Source organism: Macaca mulatta, chromosome 18 (genome assembly GCF_049350105.2).
Source record: "Macaca mulatta isolate MMU2019108-1 chromosome 18, T2T-MMU8v2.0, whole genome shotgun sequence".
Lineage (NCBI taxonomy): Eukaryota > Metazoa > Chordata > Mammalia > Primates > Cercopithecidae > Macaca > Macaca mulatta.
The window spans coordinates 157,011-173,795 of record NC_133423.1 but is presented as its reverse complement, the minus strand read 5'-3'; the positions used below and the strand labels follow the sequence as shown (position 1 = coordinate 173,795).

Genomic DNA, 16,785 nt, shown 5'->3' with positions numbered 1-16,785 from the left:
TCATCCCGGCTTCTTTCAAAACTGGAAAAGTCTTCAGATATTTCCCAAAAGCTTGTCCATCTTTGAAAACGATATGCGTGTGCACAGGTGATACCGATGACTGAAGATTGAAGGTTAGAGCATTCCAGCCCCATGCCCATGTCCCATCCCATCTGCGAAAACTTGAGCACAAACATCTCCCTCTCTGAAGCTCCCTGAACCCTGTGGCAGGCCTGAGACTCAGGTCCAGTGTCCTGTCAGTTACACTGAACAAAATGTAATTCAACACTGGCCATGGGCCCTGTGCTTTAAAAACCACATATAAATCTCCCAAAGAACTACAATCTATGAAAGCTTTCATGGCTAGTATTTTAGGAAGACTGATCAGTCTTGACCTAAATCAAAGCCGACACTGCCCAAATTCACTCTAACCCCAGCTTCGTGCACAGGCAGCCATCGCCTGGCCGTCAGGGTGACCAGCAGCCTGGGCACAGACAGGACCAGCGCCGGTCCCTCCCTGCACCTTAAGGGGGCTTCTGAGCTGCTGTCCATGATCAGTGATGGTGACGCCCAGAGCAGCTTTCCGGGAAAGCAGTAAACCTTTCAGGTCCTCACCTCACGAGGATGGCCATGTATAAATCAACCGCCTTTGTTACTGCCCTGCCATTCTCAAAGAGGAGACGGGTTAAACTTCTTTATCCACATGCCCAACACAAGGCACACCTGCCCCAGCACGAGGCTCATCTACTTAATCCCGGGAAACTCACACAACCCACAATCAGAGGCCGCACACAATCAGAGGCCGCACACAATCCGAGACTGAGCACAATCAGAGACCACACACAATCAGAGGCTGCACAGAGACCACACACAGAGACCCACACAATCAGAGGCCACAAAGAGGCCACAATCAGAGACTATACACAATCACAGGATGTGCACAATCAGAGGCCATGCACAGTCTCTGCAACCTCATCAGAAACTGTTTCTGACCATTCACCTGAGGCCAAGTTTAAATGAGAGGCCCAGGTTTTAAAAGACAGCAGGAGTTCTCTGAAGGCAAACTCCGTGCATTCCACCATCAGCACCATTTGTGCCTGTCACGGTCAGGAAGAACCACAACCACGTCTCGGTGCCCTTGCAGTGCAGGGCGCTGCGTTTCTCCCCCTTTCCAAACCCGCGGCGGCTCCTGGCGACCCAGCGCCTCTGCTCAGCCACACGCCCCCAAGGCCTTCCTCCCTCACCCCACAGGGGAGCTCCCGCAGCCGGGCTATCTGGCTCATCACTCCGATTCAGTCACTTACACCCTCATTCCAGGCTGAAAATCTCTTCTGAAAATATCCAAATCTTACCCACGTCAGGCTCCATCTTTTCCCCAGAGCTCCTCATCCCCTCCAGAGCAGCAGCCCTGGTGCCCGTGCAGCCGGGGCCTGTGGGCAGATCCGTGGGCTCAGAATGCCCAGCCCCTCAGCCCCTCTGTGTGTCCCCTTACTCCCTGCTCCCTGGCGTTAATGCCCTCCGTCTTCGATTTCCTGATAGGCAAAAGGGGGTTAATTCTAAGAGTGCTAACCGAACTGGATCACTTAACACCATGTCGGGCCCAGAATACCCCTTGATCAATGACAGGTATTGCTGCGCTGTTACCATTGCGCTGGGTCCAGGTTTCCTGTGAGCCCTTTAGGCTCTTTGCCGTAAAGGCCACTCAATGGTCCTGTCCAAGCCTGTCTGTGGCAGATGGACAGGTGAGTGGCCGATGCACACGTGTGATGCTGAATGGGATCGTGCAAAGCTGGCCCCGCGTATTGTGGTCAACGTAAGAAAAAAGTCGCCCATGCTTGCTTGCTGCTGCCCTGTGGTGTCCAGAAGGAGCCGCTTAAAGGCAACTGCGCCGCACCTACCTTCTTGGAAGGAGACGGCAAGACCAGACTGGCTGGAGCTGGGAAGTTGTGCGCTACAGATCAGGGCTGCGTAACCCAGGGAAGGCATCACTCGAAACACGTGCTGGAGGGCAGCCAATCCGACCCGACCGTCCACCTCCAGGGTCAGCCATGGGGCTCCACTTGATGTGTCATCCTGATCACCCCTCACAGAGCAAATGAGCCTTTGACTTCAGCCTGTCCTAGGTACAACACCGACTCCCACCTCCCACGTCCTGAACCAGCCTGTTCCGGGGATTGCTGTGGAGGTAGAGGAGCAGGCCCAAGACATCTAGTGGCATTTCCTGGCAAGGACACCCACCATGCTCGACCATAAAACTCGGGTCAACTGGTTTTTCGGAGGGACTGTAATTTACTTGTGGCACGCATGGATACTGATTGACCCAGGGAGGGGCACGGAGGAGGCTGAAGGAAAACCCATGGTGACTGCGCCAGGCATTCCCGCACACACCGACATCTTCAGACTGGGGCGGCATCCTAGTCTTACAATCAAACCGAAAGCCCAGAGAAACTAGGGACCTTGTCCAAGACCAGCAACAGGTATGTGGGCAGCTGGGATTCAACTAAGTCCTTTCCTGGATCCATCCGCGCTGCTCCCTGCCCCCACTCCCACCACCCCGCCATGGCCCCCGATAGACACAGCAGGTCTGAACATCAGGCACCCCGCACGCAGAGTACGGAGCAGAGCCGGCTTCCGCAGTGGGATCTCACACACATCCCACTCCCCTTCTTGCCGAATGCCTCGGGACTCTGTGCGGTCAAGTCTGCAGATGTGGCCTCACTCTGCGCTAGGAGATCTGGGTGGACGGCAACGTTTTGCAGAGTGCTCCTCCAGACGGGGCTCGTCGGCTGATCCATGAGACACAGGACACCTGAGAGAAGGGCCGACAAACCCCACAAAGTCGCTCCCAACATGGAGAGGACAGGACCACAGCGGGGCTCTCGCAGTCCACGCTTTGGACAGGTCTTGCTGCAAACTGTGGTGCTCGTCAGGCGCGAGGAAGTTTCCCAGGGCAGGAGCTCTAAGCGACACAGCAAAAGCGACACAGGCGATGCAGCAGGATGTACTTCAGCTCAGGGCTCAGGAACCACGGGGTGCAGCGTGGCCTGCAGCAAACCAGACACATCAGAAGCCAATGTCCCACCTTTTACATTCAGTGACATTGAACGGAGGGAGTTATATGTAGCAATCATCTTCCTGGGGGACCCGTACAGCACGCATGACCACCGACACTGACCACGAGTCCTTCCTAGGTCCTGGGGGCTACCCCACTTTACACGCACGGTTCCATGCACAAATCTACGCGTGGCAGTTGTTAGGCCCAGCTTAGAGATGAGGAAAACGCTGCTGGAAAAGCTAAGTGAGAAAATCAGACTTCAGCACACCTGCCATCTCCAAGACCACTACTACTCTATGTGCTAGGGTCTCAAGGGTTGGGTGTGTGGCATTTTAAGTGACTAATTGTAGGTGGTTTTCTTCTCTCCTACACCTGTTTAGCCTGAACGTGCACGTACATGCTCTGCTGCAGGTGCACTGCCGTATGTAGACCAGCAATGCTCTTTCCTGCCTCGGGTTCTCGTCACTGCCTTCCGGAAAATCTCACCTGCTTTACAGCCAAGCCAGGTAGGCCTGGTCAGCCGCACAGTGAAACTCCTGCAGTGTCAGAGCTAAGTGCTGGCTGAGACTTTAACGGCGAAGACAGTGGAGTAATGGGGATAAACTGAGCAAAACTGTATTGTAACGCAGATGAACGTCTAGAAGCAAAAGAAACTGACACCCCTGAGAGCAGGCGACTGTCTCTTACTATGATGTTAATAGCAGCTTGCTGTTTCCAGTGTCTCCGTGTGCCAGGGTTTCCAGTCAGCGTTTGTGTTTATCTGCTCTTGGGCTACCTGATCAAACCTCTGCAGAGATCAGGGATATCTAAATTGACCCAGTATCTGCAGGCTGGCTGCTCAGAGGCCGTGGTGTGGAACGGCCAGGACATCGCTTAGTCATACGGGGCACAAGCATGTCACTTGCCACTCGTGTCTTTGTTTCATCAAACCCTCTTTTCTCCTGAATATTGACCATAGCAAAGTCATTAGCCTTTGAGATGCATTTGAAACATCAACTTGCTTTGTTCAAGAGGTTTAAGACACACGTAAGTCTTTCTTGCCATGCTCAACACACACAGCCGGCCGTTTCTGAAGTCAGTGTTCCTGGAACAAAAGCCTCGGCCTGCCCCAGTGAACATTCACACTGAGCACACTGTCGCAAGGCTGCTTGGCCAACCAGCAGGGGGCAGGAGAGAGCTGCAGGGGCCACGTGGGGTCCCTGCAAAGGCGCCTCACTCCCTCAGTCAAGCGCGGTGCCTCCTGCCAACCCAGTGGCTTCCTCCAAGGGGAAGAGGCCTCTTCAGCTGCTACTGCACTGATTTCAGGCGGCTCAGCCAATGGGGCAACAGATTCAACAGAGTTCCATGTTGTTTAAGGAAAACTTCTGTTACCAGGCAACCTTAGTACCATATTCAACGTAAAATAACCAACAACATTGTTTCCAAAACAACATGCTACTAGTGCCTTATCCTTCAATGCTGCTTAAACACGGAAAAGTATGAGGAAAAAAGAGCATGGCACTTACTTCTTAAAAAATAACACCTCTTCCAGGTTATTTTTACCCCTATCATAAAGACTTAGAACTGTGGATTCCCTACAGGAATGTGGAGTGGGGTTGGATCCCCACACTGACCCACACTCACCCCAGGTCAGTCATCCCCCCACCACGGGGTTCACACCTCTCCAGGCCCTGTCACCTCATCAAGGAAAGGTGGCGTCTCTGAGCTCTCTTCGCAGGAAGCACCCGAACGGGAGCTAGAGACACAGACACACCCACAACTACTTTGAAATCCTAAACATATTTAAGGACTTCATTATTAGTTTTTTAAAACTGTAAGAACAAAGTGACCCTGGTTTTAACCTCTCTGCCACAATAACACCGTGTACATCTGTCTTTTGCTATTTGTTCCTTCTCCAGCAGCTGCTGCCTGGCTGGCCGACTGCAGAAGAACAGCCTCTGGTACTCCCGGGAAGCCCTCGGTAAAAGCGTGAACACCACGATCACGTCTCAGGACGCCGCACATGTTAGGGTCGCCCACAGACCGCCATTCCCAGTGCCTAGAAGGCACTGAACGGGCCTCCTGCTCTTTGTAAATGTCAACTTTCCTAAGCTAAGTTTTCTTGAAAATTTTTAACTGCAGTCCACACGTACTTCTTTGTGTCTTGTTTTTATCCTAGAGGAATACTTTTATGGAAAATTAGGCTTGCAAGGTTGAAGGATTTTCTGAAAGTCGACTCCTAATCCTGGAAGAAAAAAAAAAATGGGCCAAAGGTGGTGCTCACGCCTGTAATCCCAGCAGTTTCGGAGGTTGAGGCCAGGAGATTGCTTGAGCCCAGGAGCTCGAGACCAGCCTGGAAAACATGGCAAAACCCTGTCTCTACTAAAAATACCAATAATAATAATAATAAAGCTGGGCATGGTGACGTGTGTCTAGTCACAGCAACTCAGGAAGCTGAGGTGGGAAGATCACCTGAGCCCAGGAGGTGAAGGCTGCAGTCAGCCCAGATTTGCATCACTGCACTCCAGCTTGGGCGACAGAGTGAGACACCGTCTCGAAAAAACAAAAAGCAAAAACAACTGTATAAATCATTATAGAAGGGAGCTGGCCAGGCGCAGTGGCTCACGCCTGTAATCCCAGCAATTTGGGAGGTCGAGGTGGGCAGATCACCTGAGGTCAGGAGTTTGAGACCAGCCTGGACACTATGGCAAAACCCCATCTCTAATAAAAATACAAAAATTAGCGGGGCATGGTGGTGGGTACCTGTAATCCCAACTACTGGGGAGGCTGAGGCAGGAGAAGCACTTCAACCCTGGAGGCGGAAGTTGCAGTGGGCCGAGACTGCGTCACTGCACTCCAGCCTGGGCAACAAGAGTGAGAGTCCACTTCAAAACATAAAAATAAAAATCAAGGGAGCTAATGTTTTTCATTTAAAGGAAGGGAGAAGAACATTCAGTATTTATACCTCTCAAGCACACATCTCCAGTGGTGTCCTAAAGTATTCAAGATACACATTCCTACAAATATAGCTCAAAACTACTCACCAAGTTACATGCTAAAAGCACATGCATTGTAAGAATGCTACATTATATTTTTTGAGCATCTGTATCCAATATTTTAGCATACTGGCAGTTTTCCCTTCAGGTGCTGTATGCCTAAATTATTACATGTTTAGTCATTCATTTTAGAATTTATGACTATTATGCTTTAGGCAATAAACATAAGCTACTAAATTAATGACTTAGGGGAAAAGTTACTAAGTTAACTTGGAAGTTAAACTTTGCAAACTGAATTTGTTGGACCTCATTCAAGCTAGATGATCAGTTTTTTAAATTGTTTCCTGTGTGTTTCCCTCCAGGATGGAAATAGCTTCACTCTCATCCACTGTGCACACTGCAGCCCACGCCTCTCGTCCACCACGCCACACTGCAGCCTGCAATTCACCCTGTACCAGGCTTTCCACACCGTACCTGAAAGTCACTAAGTATAACCAAGAAGGAAATGAAAAGCAGATAAATGACCTCCACCCCTACATCCAGCATGCAAATGTTAAACATTCATCCAAGTAAAACCAAAATCCCATGTTAGCTCACGATTGTAACTGGTAGAGTTATGTGCATGGCAATTTAAAAAGTCTAGTTAAGTAAAAACCTAATTGAGACTCTCAAGAAAGACATCTGCAAAGATTGACAGTGAGGAGAGGACTTCACTCTGCATCCAGCCTGTTCTGGAAGCCACGGCCAAATATCAGGTTGTATAGATCCGAAAAGCAGGAAAAAACAAGTGTTGAAAGGTGTACAGTCTCAGCAATGTACAAATTCGATGTAGGATGCTCAGAAACCTTGAATTTCCAATCAGGAAACAGCAACATGAGCAAGTTTCCCAGCAGTGCCCACTTTCTACCTACGGCACGTGTAACAGTTACGCTGGCCACCTCCGGGGGGACAGAGGCTTCCTGGTCACATTCGCTCTGGCAGCCACACAGCTGGCCCCGCCAAACACCTGTCTAATACTGAGGAACCACTCTCTCCCTGGGCTTTGCTCACTCTAGCCAGGAGAGCATATTTACAGAGTACTTTACTGAGTCCTCGTTCAATGCGTCAAGCTTGTTGAAGGCAGGGCAACCCCATTCCTGGCCCAATTAAGTGAACTGAGCAGAGCAAATGCCTCCAGTTGGACGGCACTCAGTCACAACAGCAGTGGCCACTGTTCACAGGGCGCTGGCTTCGTGCCGAGAACAGTTACAAGCGTCTTCTCTCCGTCCGAGGAATGTGCACTGCAACCCTGTGGGGCCGTTTGCAACGTCCACCAGAGTTCTGAGGCAGCCAAGTCCAGGCTGTCCGTGGGCCTTGCCACGTGGCCGTCCACGTCCCCTGCAGATCAGACCTCACTGCAGGGACCACGGGTTCCAGGGCTGCCTTGAGGCACATGCTCCCTTCACCACCTCCTCCTGGCCCCTGACATCAACCCTCACCACTGCTGCCGACACTTGATTTTCTCATGGCTCCTGAGGGGCCTGTTCTGCCCTTCCCTGCTCCCTGCGTCCGGCTTGGAGGGTACCCACATCAACGCCAACGCTCACGTAATCACCAACCTTTCCACGGGGCTTGATGCCTAGGAGTCTCAATATCAGAAAGTCAGATTCCTGTGCTTGTTGGAGAATTTCTTCCCATTGTACAAGTGAAGGAGATAAAATTCTAGGTGCCTGCAATAACCTCATTTCCACAACGAAGCAACTTCAGCAGTAGCACAAAACAAACAAACAAAAAAAGCTTTTTTTTTTTAAACTTCTTTTATACAAGCTAAATACAATTTAATTTTTACATCCACGTTCTCATCAGCTCCCACCTGGTGAGCAGGCAAATAGTAATTTTCAAAGAAACAAATTGTTGCATAATTTTAACACTTAGCATTATCACTATTAAGCAAGAAGTATCCCAAAAATACATGATGATCTTGTTCTCACGTTCAAAAATTGATTGTCACACAGTGAAATAACACTTAATGCAAAGGAAATTTTCTTTTCAGGTATCTGTTCTGGAAAAGAAAAAAAAAAAGATTTCTGGCAAAGAGATAAACATTAATTATGTAACAATCCAAAATGCCTCTGGGAAAAATGATGTCATCCAATTAGTTCTTTGAAGTGTTACAAATGCAGCTGAGTTTTAATAGTAATTTCTCCATAATTATCAAAAGAGTCTTTAAAAATCTTAGTGCTGAAATAACTATAAATGGATATAATACGCAAAGCAGAAGAGTTAACATTTGGGGTAGATTTTGGCCCATATTTTTAACATATGCATAGTTATTCACCTAGTTGAAGCTTATCCCTCTCCTCCTAGGCTCTTCAAGACTGATTTTCAAACATAGACTGGCTTTTGGTACATGAAGGCAGCTTTAAAAGATGTCAGGATCAGGCCGGGCACAGTGGCTCAAGCCTGTAATCCCAGTATTTTAGGAGGGCAAGGTGGGCCGATCATTTGAGGCAAGGAGTTCGAGACCAGCCTGACCAATATGGCAAAACCCAGCCTATATTAAATATTTTTGTAATTAGCCAAGCGTGGTGGCACACACCTATAATCCCAGCTACTTGGGAGGCTGAGGCAGGGAGAACTCCTTGAAACCAGGAGGCGGAGGTTGCAGTGAGCCAAGATCGCACCACTGCACTCCAGCTTGGGCGACAAAGAGAGACGGTCTCAAACTAGAACTTAGCCCTCAGGAAAAGCATTGAGCACCCCCCACCCAAACCAACCCAAGGAATCACATGGCAATGGTTATCATCTGATTTCGACAAATAAAGTTCTGTTCTCCCCTCTGAACACAATGGTAAACACCTGCCATCAGCCCACAGAAACTCCCAGGACCCAGTAACACTGGACTAGCAAGATCAATGGGCCACGTATGCAGGGTTCAGCAGCAGAAAGTCATGGCACCGAGAATGGTATGTGCTCAAACCAGATTCCTTGCTTTCGGGGTGAAGGGGCTTCCTGGGAAAATCTAGTCCAGTTGGATGGTTTCCACTTCCACCATGAGGAGGAAATGGGGGGTTTCCTGAGGGCACTGACAGGACCTGGGTCTCTGCCCCTTTGTCCTCTGTCCTGTTATGGGATGAGGGTGGGCTGAAGGCAGGTTTCCCCTACATCTTCCAGGCAGGAGAGATGGAGCTGACAAGTGGACGACGCTTTTTCCAAAACGTTCCCATGTTTATAACCTGTTATCAACCTGTTTTCCCTGGAGATCAGTGAAGCAGCATCATTGATTCTCTTCCATTAGGGACAACCCGGTGTTACGGGAGGCAGGAGACGACATGCGAGCTGGTCTGAGTCAGTCACTTGTGTCTGGTCCCCAGCGTGCTCGTCTATCAAATGGGCGGCCCCACAGACCAGTGACTTTGAACCAGAGTTCCATGGAGGTTGCCCAAGGACAGGGAGGGGGAAGAGGGGGAAGAGGGGGAAGAGGAGGAAGAGGAGGGAGGAGGAAAGGGAGGAAGGAAGGAAGAAGGGGAGGAAGGAAGGAAGAAGGGGAGAGGAAGGAAGGAAGAAGGGAAGGGGAAGGAAGAAGGGGAGGGGGCGGAAGAAGAGTGTGGAGGGAGGAGTGTGGAGGGAGGAGTGTGGAGGGAGCAGTGTGGAAGGAGGAGCAGAAGGGGGGTTCTCTGAGGAGGAGGGCCAAGTTTTTGTGGTGTCTTGGAGTCAGAGGTGGCAGTGGCTTGGGCTCTAGGCCCTCTGTTGCATAGTTTTAGGCTTTAACTATTTATATTTGTGGACTCTTTAAAAGATTTAATTTGAAGGAAACCGGAGTTGGGGATACCTTGCTTCTAAAACACAATTTCTCAAGCCTGAGACTAAGTGCTAGGCATTGCTCATTCTGTTACAATCATTTCCTCCTATTTAAAATCAGCCACACACCCCCAACCTCTCTTCAGGGCAAACATCTTTTCCGAGGATCTCAAACAGCAGAGCGAGCGGCCCGTGACCCCAGCCGTGGGCACTAGGAGCGAAGAGGAGACGTGTGGAGAGGGCTGCTGATGACATGAGAGGTAGAGGCCCGGCACCTCCCTCCAGGGCCTGTGCTCCTCCAGGCCTAAAGGACATCCTCGCCTCTGGGGTGAACAAGCAGCACAAACTATCAACACTTATTCCAAAAGAACAGGAAGAAAATTCAAACGAAGTTAATACAGTTACCCCAACACAACACTGCAGCAGCCCAGAAACAGGAGGGCCACTGAGCCTGAGGTGGGCGGTTCCAATAGCAGGACAGCGACGTTGGCATTAGGGCTTTTCGGCAAAGAAAAAAAAAAAAAAAAGACACAAAAGGTAACATGGGCCACCCATTATTTCCTGCCAGTGGAAAGACACCCACAGGCCCCCAGATGCCAACGGCCCCTTGGGAACGAGCTCACGCAGCACTTCAGGTCTTCGCACGAGCAGGCACGTGGTGTCCTCAGTACCCCCGCCTGTGACACACACACCACACTTGACTCCCATACCTGAGGGTCCAGGGGAATGGCGGGAAGTTCTCGGGGGACCGGGCATCCTGTGAGGGCACTGCATGACTATGTACCTCAGAGGGGTCCCCGGGCAGGTGCTCTCTCTCCAAAGGATGAACTGGATCCTGACCACACCCAGATTGCGCTGGCCTCCAAGCCGAGCGCCAACATCTCACATCCAAAGGGATGCACAGATGCCTGCTGCACGTGGAGCCCAAGCCCCTCGCAGAGCTCAGGACGAACCCAGTGTCCAGGCCTGGGGCCGTCACCAGCCAGGAGAGGTGTCCGGGGCACTTCCCAGCGATGGCCACAAGAAGAAACAACTCAGGACAAAGCCAGTGTCCAGCCCCAGGGCCGTCACCAGCCTGGAGAGGCGTCTGGGGCATTTCCCAGCGATGGCCATGGGAAGTAACAACTCAGGCCCATCAGGGGCTTCCTCACTATACGGGTGTTAGAAGTAGAGACAGAGGTTCAGGTCTAGTGGCACAAACAGCGACGGATCCCATGGAAATGTGGGCGTGGCCCCTCCATCCCAAAAGCCTGCATGGCTACTCCATTCTGCTCCCATCACACACATCCCCACACAGCCAAGCCCCTTCTCCTTTCCCCCACTGGATTCATCAAATCAAACCTCGCTGCCCTTGGAAAATGTACCATTAATTTACTTACTGCCCAGTAAAAAAGCACACTTCCAGTTAACATGACACCCCCGCTACGATAGAACAGCCTTAATTCAGACATGACGCAGAGGAACAGAGGGAGGAGGGGTCGAGGGCCGTCCTGGAATCGGCAGCTGTTTTCTGGGGAAAGTCCCCCTCCCACCCGAGCCACACTATCCCCATGGTGTCTGAAAACTCCATGAAGACAGGGTCACTCTGACCCCTTCACACCCACAACGCCAAAGAGGAGCAGGTGTTCAGGAAAAGTCTCCTGCTAGTGCTGAAGACAGGAATAATCCCTCGTGGTGCCCAGAATGTCAGGAGAAAACAAGGCACCATGTGGACGCCTTCCAGGTGAATTCTGGAATGACTCTGCCGAATGCCAGTCATCCTTTTACAGAACAAAACCAATACCGGAAAACATGTGTCGCCAGCAGAGAGATGGTCCTTTTGACGGCTTACAAACACACCTACGTTACGCTGAATTTATCTCAAGCCACCCTCTCTGTGCTAATGTAAAAAGTCTCCTTTATTAACCAGTAGCCTTTTTCATCTGGTGCTTTATTAACAAGCAAGACGGTCCTGTAACACTCAGGCATTGTTGAAAACGTCAAATGGAAGCCTAGAAACCTCTTCCGTGCAGCTTCACTGCAAAGTATTTTGACGTGAGCCAAATCATGCTATTCCTACATCTCCACAGGAAACTCAAGGCTTCATCAAGGAAACGCAGCATCATTTCTGCTAGGCACAGAAATTGGTGGGGTGGGCATGGGGTTGAGGGAACATTACATAGAAAGCACAACGCGATAATCACCTGTATGAGAGCCACACTGGCCGGCAAGCCCCGGTCGGCTCGGTCTCTACACAGTTACAGACGTGAGGCCTGGAGGGCAGACACCTGGCACTGCTGACTACCCCAAGGTCGTGGCCTCTGCCCCTTCTCTGCTGCTCATCAGCTCCAAGCTTCTGGCAACACCGCCTACTGCCCCCACTGCCTCATCGACTCTTCGTGAAAAGCAAATGTTGCCAGGATAGCTTATGAGTACATTTGCCAGGAAAGCAGCTCCGATTGACGCTGAAACCCCCTTCTCACACCCCTGGCAGCTCCCTTGCCCCCGATGTGCACATGCTTGCAGCTCTGACCTTGCTCAGTGTCCACACAGGCTCTGTCCACTGGAGAGCCAAAGGCAGACTCAATGTTGAGTCAGAAATACACAAAGAGGGTGAAGGTTACAAACTGCCTGCCTGCCCCTCAAAACACAGGTTGAAATCCTCAGCCTCAATGTGATGCTGTCAGGTGGTCTTTGGGAGGTAATGAGTTCCCGAGGCTGGAGACCCTTGAATGGGATTTGTGCCTCAGAAAGGGGCCCAGCAAATCCCTCACCCTCCCATTGTGTCAGGGCCAGAGAGAAGGTGTGTGCCAACCAGGAAAGAGCCCACACCAGAATTCACCCGTGCGGCACCCTGATCCTGCCTTCCAGCCGCTAGAACTGTGAGAAACAAATTCCTGTTGTTCATAAGCCGCTCAGTCAATGGTGTTTCGTTACAGCAGCCTGAGCTGCCTGAGATGACGATGCTCACCGCCCTACAGAAACGGCTACTTCCCTCTCCCAGAAAGAGGGGTTTAATTAAAATCCCTGTCTCTCCTCGCGGCCACCACAGATCTCACTCCCCCACCCTGTAAGCCAGCAATTGTTAGGATTAAAGGAAAATGAGGATCGTTTTAGACCAGCCGCTCCATATCGGTCTGAAGCCTGTAACTTTGCCCACTTCCACGGTGGCCGTGTCACTGCATTGCCCATGTCAGCTCTGTGTCTGCACTGGGTCCCAGGCTCTGCACAGACTCCTCTAGCTGCCCATCAGCACAGCCATTTCCCCTTCTGCTTTGCAGGTTGTCCTCCAATATCCAATCCCCACCCCTCTGCAACCCAAGGCCTTCCGATCCAGGCATTCGGGGTGGGCTCAGCCATGTACTGCCGTCCTTGACTCAAGTAAACCAGGCCCAAGGCGTTGGCACCAATGATCTACTGGCTGTGGGGTCTACACAGCTACTAGCTGCCCCAGCCACACCAGGGCCCGGGAGGGGAGGCAGAGGAACCTGTGAAGTTGCCAACAGCCATATGGGAACAGGGGCCCCTGGGATGAGGAGGATGCCATGGAAGGAAATTCAGAGAAAGAAAGAGCCCCAAGGCTGGACGGGTCATGCCCAAAGCCTACACTGCTGAATTTTCCAGGTTTCTGAACTCAATCGCTGACCCACACAGCACATGTTTCCTGAGTGCTGACCCCGCGTGGCATTGGATACGGCAATAAAGTAGGACCCCCACCTCCCCCTTCCCCGACACATACACAGGGCCTCCGTCCTGGCGGGAATTCAGGCCTGGGGGCCCAGTTGGCACCGCGAGCCAAGGAAGGGGGCCATTTCAGACAGATAGTGGGTGCAGCCTTGCCAAAGCCCAGCAGTCACCTGCACTGCCACAGCCAGGCTGAGTCCAGATCAGCCGCACAGAAACCTGACCCCCTCAAGGGCACGCCTGAGCTCATTAGGGACAGACACCGTCTCCTGCTGATCTCCAACACTTTCTCTGCATGTCTAGTTACATATGGACGACGCAGTCTCGGAAGCACAGCTGTGACTCTGGAGACAGATCCCAAGCCTCCCCCTGCTCCTCTCCGTGGTGCCATTGATGGGGAGGGGCCGGTATGGCCGCGAGGTCCCATACCCACAGCCACCCTGCCACGGAGATGCAGGCCTTCGACGATTATTTCTGCCAAAGAACCCTGCTGCGTCTTGGAGCACACCATGGTGGGCGGGAAGCTCCACCCGGAGAAACAGCGATGCTTCTCCCCAGAGCCAACGGAGGGCACCCCCCACCTTGCATTCAGCAGATTACTTACATTCTGGAAAACATCTGGGTTAATGGGGAACAGTAAAATGAAAAGGACACACTAGAAAGGTTAGAAGGCTGTGTGAAGTCTCAGGAGGTCCAAAGGTTTCTTAACCAAGACTGCTGCGGTCAACGAGCTTACAGGGAAAGTTTCCACACGGGCCTTCAACAAGCAACGCTCAGCAGGGAGGAGCCACGTTCTGGGCAGAACCTCAGAACAAGAACATCGGACACCACAAAGTCACATCAGAGCCAACAGCAACTGAAATACAGCGCTCTCCTAAGATGTGTGCGTCACCTGCAGAAAGTCACCACACATTAAGATGGGGGAAGAAAAGGATAAGGTTAGAAACAAATTTGAAGTAATTTCTGCATACGTAAAATTTCTACATCCACTGGCTTTCTTTCTGGGAGTAACAACTTTTACATGAGATGCACATCCCCGTTGGAAGGAGTTTGGGTTTTCCGTGGGCAGAGTCAAGGGCTCTCCAAGAAATGTGAACCTTTTCTCACTCACTGAGCCGCGTGTCCTGAGGCCGTCCTGGCCTGTCTGAGCACCTCCCTGGCTCTGCCTCCAGCCAGCTCCTTCCAGCACTCACCCCGCTGCTCCCAGAGACTGCACTGGCCCAGGATCTCCTCTTCTGCTGCTGTCAATCTTCCACTTTAGGGTAAATAAGTTGGAAACTAGAAAGTTATAAGACCCCTTAGCTTTTTAAAAATTTGTCTTCTCAGAAAACAATACGAATTCTACTTCCATGGTTTAATATGTTGCCCCCATCTGCATGTTCATGGATATGTGTTTTTATATATTTTTTAATCAGTACTTATAAAAGCATGCACTGTTGCTACATTCAGTTCAATTACATTTGATGTAAGAAGTTTTAATTTCAGTGAATTCAGGCACTCAAAATTTAAGCCCTCTGACATCTATTAATCAAATGGGAAAATGACAGGTAGATATTACAAAAATCAAGAGAAGTGTTTAATGTAAATCCTGCACTTTCAAATATTTCCACAAATGTAATGTATACATTAGTACATAACCTTGAGCATTTTCACAACTCTTTGCACTCAAATTCCATTCTTAACTTTTATAGATAAATCGACATCCATATGTGATTTTAAGCAGCTCAAACATCAGCTCTTATAAACAATCAGAAATGTTGCGGGCAAATCCCACCGAGCAGCAAATAACGGAACTGTACCCAACAACCCAGGTACCTCCCCTGAGGCATCTGGAACTTGAGCATTACCAGCAGCCTTTGGTTTCTGAGGCACCCGAGAGTGGGGACTCCCAACTCCCCAAGTCTAAGAAGGCCTCAGCGATAAGGAAAACTGGTCAAAAAGTCATCCCTGCCGGCTCCCTGCGCCACGGGCTCCTCCCTGCCCGCCCTCAGCCACGTGCTTACAAGATCTCACTTCCTCTCTGTCCCGCAAAGCCTGACTCCTGATTCCAGCCCTGCCGCTTACTGGGATGTGGCCATGGACGTCAACTGCACCTGTAAGGGGAGAAGCTGGTCAGGATACAGGATCCTGGCCATCCTGGCAGTGCTCAAGCTGATACTGTAACTTGGTAGCGAGTTACTTAATGCAAAGGTTTAACTTTGAAAAATTTAGATACGTGTATTCTAAAAGGGAAATTCTGAACGTAGAACACAGGCCACACCCTCACACTGATGTTGTCTGGCCAGCACTTTTTTGTTTGCCTTTTCAATAGACGTTTTTAAAAGCAGTTTTCGGTTCATAGCAAAATCAAGAGGAAAGTACAGAGAGTCCTCACATATCCTTTCCCAACACAGGCACAGCCTCCATCATTCTCCTGCCCTCACCAGACCAGCATGTCTCTACGACCGACAGACCCGCATCAACACGGCACCACCACCCACAGTCCACAGCTCACACGAGGACTCGGCCTGCTGCTGCTCACTCTGTGGGTTTCACAGACGTGGAACGGCATGGATCCCCCATGAAAGCCCCACCTGGAGTTGCTGCCCCACCCTACACACCCCCTATGCTCCTCCCATTCATCTCTCCCCTCCCCAACCACTGACAGCTGCTGATTGTTTTACTGTTTCCACAGCTTTGCCTTTTCCAGACTGTGCTGTGGTTGGACTCAGAGAGCAGGCAGCCTTTCCAGATTGGAGTCTCACTTAGCAATATGCGTTTATGATCCTTCTGTGTCTTTTCATGGCTTAGGGGTCCAGTTCTTTTTAGTGCTGAATAATATCCCAGTATCTGACATACCACAGTTTATCCATTCACCTACTGAAGGGCATCTTGGTTGCTTTCTAGTTTTGGCAATTATAAAGCTGCTGTCAACGTCTGTGTGCACATTTCCGCATGGAAGTAAACTTTCAGCTCCTCCGAGTAAACGTCCAGGACTGTGATTGCTTCTGTGGTCGGAGAGCTTAGTTCCAAGGAAAACCGCCATGCTGCCTCCCACAGGAGCTGCCCCACTTCCCCCAGCGATGAGTGAGGGTCCTGATGCCCACACACCCACCAGCACGTGGTGGTGTCGGAGTTCAGGTTTTGGCCAGGCCGATGGGTGCACAGTGACGCCTCGCCCTATGACATAAGACGCGGGCCATCTTTCCACGTGTAGATTTGCCATCTGTGTGTCTTCTTTGTTGGGGTATCTGTCCAGGTCTTTGGTCCATTTTTAATCAGGTTGTTCATTTTCTTGTTGAGTTTTGAGAGTTCCTTGCACGGTTTGGATAACAGCCTTTCTCAGATGAGTCT

At 50.7% G+C, this 16,785-nt stretch overlaps 1 long non-coding RNA gene across 1 annotated transcript; it reads left to right on the top strand.

The window, feature by feature from the left end:
• Positions 1–3,408: 3,408 nt before the first annotated feature.
• On the top strand, positions 3,409–8,115 carry LOC144336409 (uncharacterized). Its single transcript, XR_013408179.1, has 2 exons — positions 3,409–3,540; positions 4,933–8,115. It is a non-coding gene; the product is annotated as an uncharacterized LOC144336409 (long non-coding RNA).
• Positions 8,116–16,785: the final 8,670 nt, after the last annotated feature.